A 7543-nucleotide genomic window follows, 5' to 3' on the forward strand; every position below is an offset into this window, starting at 1 on the left:
GGATGGGTGCTCAAAACTATTTAGCTAGGGTTTCAGAGTACTATTATTTATATATTATACAAAGCAACATCCCAAAAAAATTTAGAAATAAAAAATTATAGCTTAAAAAACCAAAACCTCGCTATTATAATTTCCATTCGTACTTTCATCAGCTATGTAAGTTGAGAACAGAAATCGCTGCATCTTTTAGGCGCATCAATATTACATAGTTACATCCCGAGCTAATAAAAGGGAGGTAATAATAAAAAGGTTTTTTCTTAACAGCGGTCGCCCCTCGGCAAGCAATGGCAAACCTCCGAGTGTAATTCTGCCATGAAAAACAGCTTCTCATTAAAGTCGGCGTAAAACTATAGGTCCATCCTCTTTGTATCACAACATCAAGGCGCACGCCACAAATCGGAGGAGAAGCTCGTCCAAACACTAACATATGTGTAAGCTCCAATCTATTATTATTATTATGTATATTATACACATATGTATAGGGAAAAACTCGGGCCTCCCCCCTGCACCAACCTTGCTACACCCATGTAGAGTAAATATAATCGATCAAAGCGCGTTTGTTTATCACCCCGTATACACACTCAAAGTTTGGATTATTAGCTGTTAAATTTGTTGTTCTTGTTTTTCCCACAAATCTAGGAAAAGTTCAGTTTCTTTTCTATGCTACTACGATCACTTTTTTCTTTTCTTTATGTTTTAAGAAAAATACCTTTAAACCCCTTCTTTGTCTGCTCTCAGGACAGAAATAAGCTTTTGGGGACTAGATTATAAAGGTTTCTTTTCCTTATATTTATTTAAAAATGGATATATTCCATCAAATAACTATTTTTTGCGCTATATTCTTTTTATGTACATCTTTTTTTATTTACCGATGTTTTTTTTAAATCGATCTTGTTTGTTTGTGGGAGCATCGACGTTTTTAAGAACGATATTTCATCACTAATATTGTCGTAAAACTGTGTTATCTCGTTACTCGATCATTCTCCGTAGCGAGCATATTGAAGATTTGTGTATGTAATTAAGTACGTAAATATGTCCATATGTAAATGGGCATTTCCTGAAAAGAGCCTACCAGAAGCAAAAAAATAAATTCCTCGTAGGCCGAACTTGATAATGCCAATCGATAGCTACGTATTTCGTCTTTCATGTACAAAAATGCAAGATATTAATGATTTGCTAATTACTTTTCCTAATATAACAATTCTTGTATGTAGTTAACATACTTCCCAAAAAACTTCCCACTTGCGATAGAAATTAATAAAGAATTAAAGACATGTGTAATATAGTTTTTATGTCTCAACGGCGAGTTTTAAATTTCCTATGGCGTAGTTTAAGGAGGTTTTCGGCCGGTTAAAGAAAAAGCAAACAATGTACCTTTTTCTAATACGCGTTTCGATGTTTTTCGCATCTTCCTCAGGGAGTCTGGTGTTTATTGAAAACAAAACATTAAAAAACGATATACATAAGAAAACTGCATCAAAGAAATGCTCTTAACATATGTTGACAGCGAAAAAAGACGCCTAAACTTATTTTCGCCGTCAACTACGTTTGCGGGAGTAACAGTATGTAAATTTCCCAAAGAGGTTTTGGAGAATGATGCTGAAGGTACAGTACAGGTAGAAATCTGTGGCTTTCAAATTAATTTTAACTAATATAATAACAAAACAAGTAAAGAAGTCTTATTCAGGCGTAATCGAAATTTATATACCCGTATCGATTCATAACCGCCAAAAAGAATTTTTTTTCTTTTTTATTGCAGGAATGCACAAAATTTCGAAAAAAAATGTTTCTTACATCTTTTAGGCGGTTAGGGGTCAATATGTTCAAGTTTGGTGAAAATTTTACTTTACTGAGATACCAAAAAGCGATAATAATTGTATTCCTGAAAATTGCCATTATATGAAATTTGGATTTATTTGTAGACCCATTGGGTGGAGAAGCGGGAAACCCACAGGTACCTTAACCGCAACATCAACAGCTACACCAAAACGCACCAGATTACAGGTTACACCACCTGAGCCACCGTCCCCCAAACGGCAGCGGGGCCTCCTACGCCCTCCGACAGAGTCTAGAGGCGTGGATGGGTCTGCGGGCCGCGGTCGGTCACAGGAAGGAACCACTCAGCAGCCTAGCTATTCAGATGCTCTTACAGGAATCCGGGTGGCTATGCCGCCCTGTGATTACCCTGCTGCTGTCCTATGCCCTGAGGACTTAACCAGGCTCCAAGGTACCATCATGGACGAGGTCCTTAAAGGGTGGAAGCACCCACTGGTCTTTTGCGATGCATGCTGCTTGTGGACTGCAAGAATGGGCGGACCGCAGCTTGGCTGGCAGAAAAGGCACCTGTCATTGAGGAGTGAAATGAGCCCGTGTTATGCACAGAGGGGTGCAAAACATCTCGGTGTTTCTTCCAAGAGGCGCCGAGAAATCGGCTGAGTACGTGCTGGGACTCATCCAGGTCCAGAACGAGGGCATCCACACGGCTGCGTGGAAGGCGGTTTCATGCGGCGCTGAATACAATGGTCTCAGGCTCAACTTGAATATCGATGAGGCGTCGCATGTCAGCATCAAGAGGCCTTCAACTTTCGGTATATTTATGTCATGCACAGGCCATGGCGGCAAAAGACGATAGGCAGTAAGAAGTCTGAGTCGCAAGACATGCATGCCGACGAGGCCCCTGGCTCCACTGCTGCCCCTGCCACCGAGTCGACCACGGCCAACCGTCCAGCCACCCACCAGAATGAGCACAGGCACCTGCTCCTGTGAGTACCACTGAATACGTGCGCACCACACAGGAGCTCCTAGCGGACATTGGCAGTCTCGAACTCGATAGAGGAAGCGAGGGTGACGTACGGCTCTCGGACATCGATGACGAGCGCCAATTATGAATTCACCAGCTTTAGCAGTGGCCCAGTCAACTTGCATCATGCGGTGGCCGTGGACCTACAGGCGCCAGGTGAGGGGCGTCAACTATAACAACAGTAAGGTAATTTTGGACCTCTCCTGCGGGAGGACCAAAGCTTGCGTAGTGCTGACGAATAATATAAATTATTTTTGTATTACAGAGCCTGGTAGCGGTTTAAGCTATTTTAAAAGTTAACGGAAAGGAAAAGGAGGTGGTCTTGGCTGCAGCCTACTTTCCAGGGGACAACGCCAACATGCCGCTTCTTGAGGTACAGCAGCTGTTCGAATTCTGCCGCAGGAGGCGAATTCTTGCTATTCTCGGCTGCGATGCGAGCGCGCCAACATGGAGTGGGGCAGCTCGGACACAAACTGAGCGCCTTTTAGAATATATAATTAGGGAAGACATGCGCATTCAGAATGTCGGTAATGACCCAACTTTCATTACTAGGGTTCGAGAGGAAGTACTGGACATCACTCTCAGCAAGAGACTGCTAATGCCTCTGAAACCCAGAAAAACAGACTGGGCGAAATACGAAGAGGTACTTAGGTTAAACACAACCAAGGTAGAGGCAAAACATAGAAAGGTGTTTTGTATGGATGGACAGGATCAACATGTTAAACGGCACTATTTTGGAAGCCTTCACTTCCAGCTGTCCCGTGCCAAAGTCAAAGGGGACGGCTCAGCTTCCCTGGTGGTCACGGGAACTCTCAGTTCTTAGGAAAGAGAAGCGTGGTCTTAGCAATAGGGCGAAGCGTACCGGGAACTGGGAGGAGTATTCAATCAGTCTCACAAAATACAATAAGGAGATTAGAAAGGCCTAGCGTAGCAGCTTCCGGTCCTTTTGTGAGAACATCGAATTCACTCCTGCAGCTGCTAGGCTACATAAAGTCTTAGCTAGAGATAACACAGTGACCGGGCTGGCTATTTGGCTACCTAATGAGACTTTTTCAGGTACTCAACAGGAAAGGGCACTCGCCCTACTGTTGGCCGAAGGTGTGGCAGAGGGCCAGGATTGTCTTTATCCCGAAGGAAGGCAAGAAAGTATACTCTTGTGCCAAGTTGTTCAGGCCAATAAGTCTCATCTTCTTTATGTTAAAGGCAATGGAGAAAATTATTGACCATGAAATCAGGTTTAACACTCTGAAACAAACCCCTCTGCGTTCCAACCAGCACTCGTACAGGGTAGGTAAATCCACGGACACCGCACTGTACGATTTATTGCAAGAAATACAAGGGACCTTAAAGTGTGATAAGGTAGTGCTCTGTGCCTTCCTCGACATCGAGGACTTCAACAACGCCGCCCATCTGGGAGTCGACAGATATCTCCCCTACTATGGAGCTTAGTTGTGGATGAACTCCTACAGATACTTACTAACGAGGGCGTCCAATGCCAAGGGTAAGCGGACGACGTAGTGATTATCGCTCGAGACTTAACCTTGCAAAAAGGTGGTGCGCAGACGTAGGTTTAAATATCACCTCTTCTAAGACAGCTAGAAACGAAATCTCCAGGGGTGAGGACCTTGACTTCGACCGGGTCGTAATCAATTTCGCCATATAGGCAAAGTATTTGGGGCTTACCCTGGACTCCAAGCTTCTGTGGAGGGCCCATGTTGATACAGTCACCTCTAAGGCTACGAGAACGATGATGGTGTGCAAACGTCTAGCGGGTAAATCCTGGGGGTGCACTCCGAGGCTCCTCATATGGATGTACACCATGATAGTGAGACCGATAGTGACCTATATTGCGGTGGCTTGGAGTTTCAGGACTACTTTGGGAACGGAGAGACAGATCCTCTTAAAGATTCAACGTCTGGCATGTGTTAGCAGTACAGGAGCAATGCGCACATGCCCGACGGCAGCGCTGGAGGTAATGCTGGAACAGGAGCCACTGCATCCCTCAGTAGAACAGGCTGCAAAGCGAACACTCCTTAACTTTGCCAGATAGGAGTTCGGCCAGGGCAGGGTGTTATCACCTACAAACAGGAATAAGCTAGGTACCCAGCTCACCCTAGCTTTGCTCCCCAGGGACGATTTAACAGAGTGTGGTCTTCAAAAGGGACAATTTACTACAAGAGCGTGCAATTGCTGGCTTATGCCGATTACATCGATATCATCGGTAATAAAAACCACGAAGTCTGTTCTGCCTTTTCCAAGTTGGATAAGGAAGCAAAGCGAATGGGTCTGGTGATAAACGAGGACAAGACGAAGTATCTCCTGTCATCAAACAAACAGTCAGAACATTCGCGCCTTGGGACCTACGTTACTGTTGACAGTTATAATTTTGAGAAAAGAGAGAATTTCGTTACTTGGGAATCAGCGTTAACACCGATAATAATAACAGCATGGGAATCAAATGCAGAATCACTCTTGCCAACAAGTACTACTTTGGACTGAGTAGGCACTTCAGGAGTAAAGTCCTTTCTAGACGTACGAAACCAACACTCTATAAGTCACTCATCATGCCCGTGCTGGTGTATGGCACAGAAGCATGGGCAATTACAACATCTGATGAGGCGGCTCTTGGAGTTTTCGAGAGAAAGATTTACGGGCCTTTACACGTTGGCGACGGCGAGTACCGCAGACGATGTAACTATGAGCTGTATGAGCTTTACAACGACATGGACATAGTGCAGCGAATTAAATTACTTCGGCTCCGCTGCCTTGGCCATGTCGTTCCAGCTCTGAAAGTAGTAGAGGGAGGCGCCCACTGCGATGGGAAGACCAGGTGGAGAAGAACTTTGCTTCACTTGGCATTTCCAATTGGCCTCAGTTGGCACAGAAAAGAAACGACTGCCGTTCTTTACTGAACGCCAACGGTTACAACGCCAAATAGGAAGGTCTTCAAAAGGAACTTTAAGACCTACGCTTGCAACAGGGCGACCTGACCTGGTGTACCTCTATTATGGAGAGTAACATACAGACGAGCACACTACAGTAGTACACTGACGGCCCTAAAACAGCTGAGGAGATTGGAGCAGCCTCGTACGGCCCCAGGTTCAAGCTTTCGGTGCTCCTGGGAACCTTCCCTAGCATCTTTCAAGCGAAGGTCTATACGATTAGTAAGAGTGCTGAGTATGATCGCTTCGGATCGCTTTTTGACGCAAAAAAATTTATATCATTCGTCAAAAAGTGCGACAGCGATTCGAAAATTGGGCTAACTGGTTACAGAATCTCCCCCTAGTAGTTACTGATTCTTTGCAGTTTTCGTGTTTCTTTAAATTACCGTTATATAAGAGGTGGCGTGGGTATTGCCCGACTTCAAAGATTTTCAACAGATTCGTTAGCTAGAAATGTTCGTACCGAGTTTGGTGGGAATTTCTTAAGTAGCTTCTGAGATACAGCATTTCATCATAATCGCGCGGGCCCATTTTCCAAAAATTACATATAGGCTGCGTTTCTTTATACATTCCGGATAATCTCATTTCACAGCCGGAATAAACAGAATGTGTTTGAAATATACGTTAACATATCATCAGGAACGTTCTAAAGAATAAGTAAACAAAAAAATTTATTCCAAACGTTCAGAATGAATAAAGAAATTCAGCCATATATTTTATTGCTTTTTCAAAGTATTTTAAATGCATACTCTTAATTTTAAAGATATGATAGCAACTATTTAATTTAAATTTTTTTAATATTTTATTCAACAAAATAAGCATGTATGTTGCAGATATCCACCAATGCGCTTAGTGGCAGATACATATGTAATTCAATAAGTATGAAATTATTTGAAGCAACTGTTGGTTTTACTATCAGTATATGTAAGCCCATGCCACTTTCTTTCGGAAATTGTTTGCGATTTGGTAGCTTCCACCTAGTTCTTTTTTCTGCCAATGTCCTTGCTGATTTTGCCGAATATATTTTGGATGGATTTATTGACTAAGATCTTTTCTCTTTTATCCTCTATCTGGCTCTGTAGAGCGTCTTTCCCTTTTTGTGTTCCCTGTGTGGTTATAAGCATGCTCAAAGATATTTGCTATGTACCTTATTTTCCATATACTTTTTTATGCGCCGGTATAACACAACAACAAAAAACACATATAAAGATAAAGACAAAGAGCTTCCGGTCCTTTTGTGAGAACATCGAATTCACTCCTGCAGCTGCTAGGCTACATAAAGTCTTAGCTAGAGATAACACAGTGGCTATTTGGCTACCTAACGAGACTTTTTCTGAACTGACTGAACAGGAAAGGGCACTCGCCCTACTGTTGGCCCGCTTTCCGGACGCCATTCCTGCCTGCGTGGATAGGATGTTCCGTGCGTTCAGACCATCTTCACCGAACTGGAATCAGACTAAAAGAATTATAAACCGGCAAACAGTGCGGTGAGCTTTGGACTCCCTCGAACAGTGCAAGGCCTCTGGAGTGGATGGCGTATGTCCAATGTTGCTGAAGCAGGGCGTTGAGCTCTTACTTCCACATCTTCTGGATATTATGAGGGACAGTCTAGCACTGGCCCACATTCCGAAGGTGTGGCAGAGGGCCAGGATTGTCTTTATCCCGAAGGAAGGCAAGAAAGTATACTCTTGTGCCAAGTTGTTCAGGCCAATAAGTCTCTTCTTTATGATAAAGACAAAGACAAAGACAAGACAAAAGACAAAGACAAAGACAAAGACAAAGACAAAGACAAAGACAAAGA

The sequence above is a fragment of the Rhagoletis pomonella genome, unplaced genomic scaffold (assembly GCF_013731165.1).
Source record: "Rhagoletis pomonella isolate Grant_MI unplaced genomic scaffold, Rhpom_1.0 Rhpom_scaffold_00007, whole genome shotgun sequence".
Classification (NCBI taxonomy): domain Eukaryota; kingdom Metazoa; phylum Arthropoda; class Insecta; order Diptera; family Tephritidae; genus Rhagoletis; species Rhagoletis pomonella.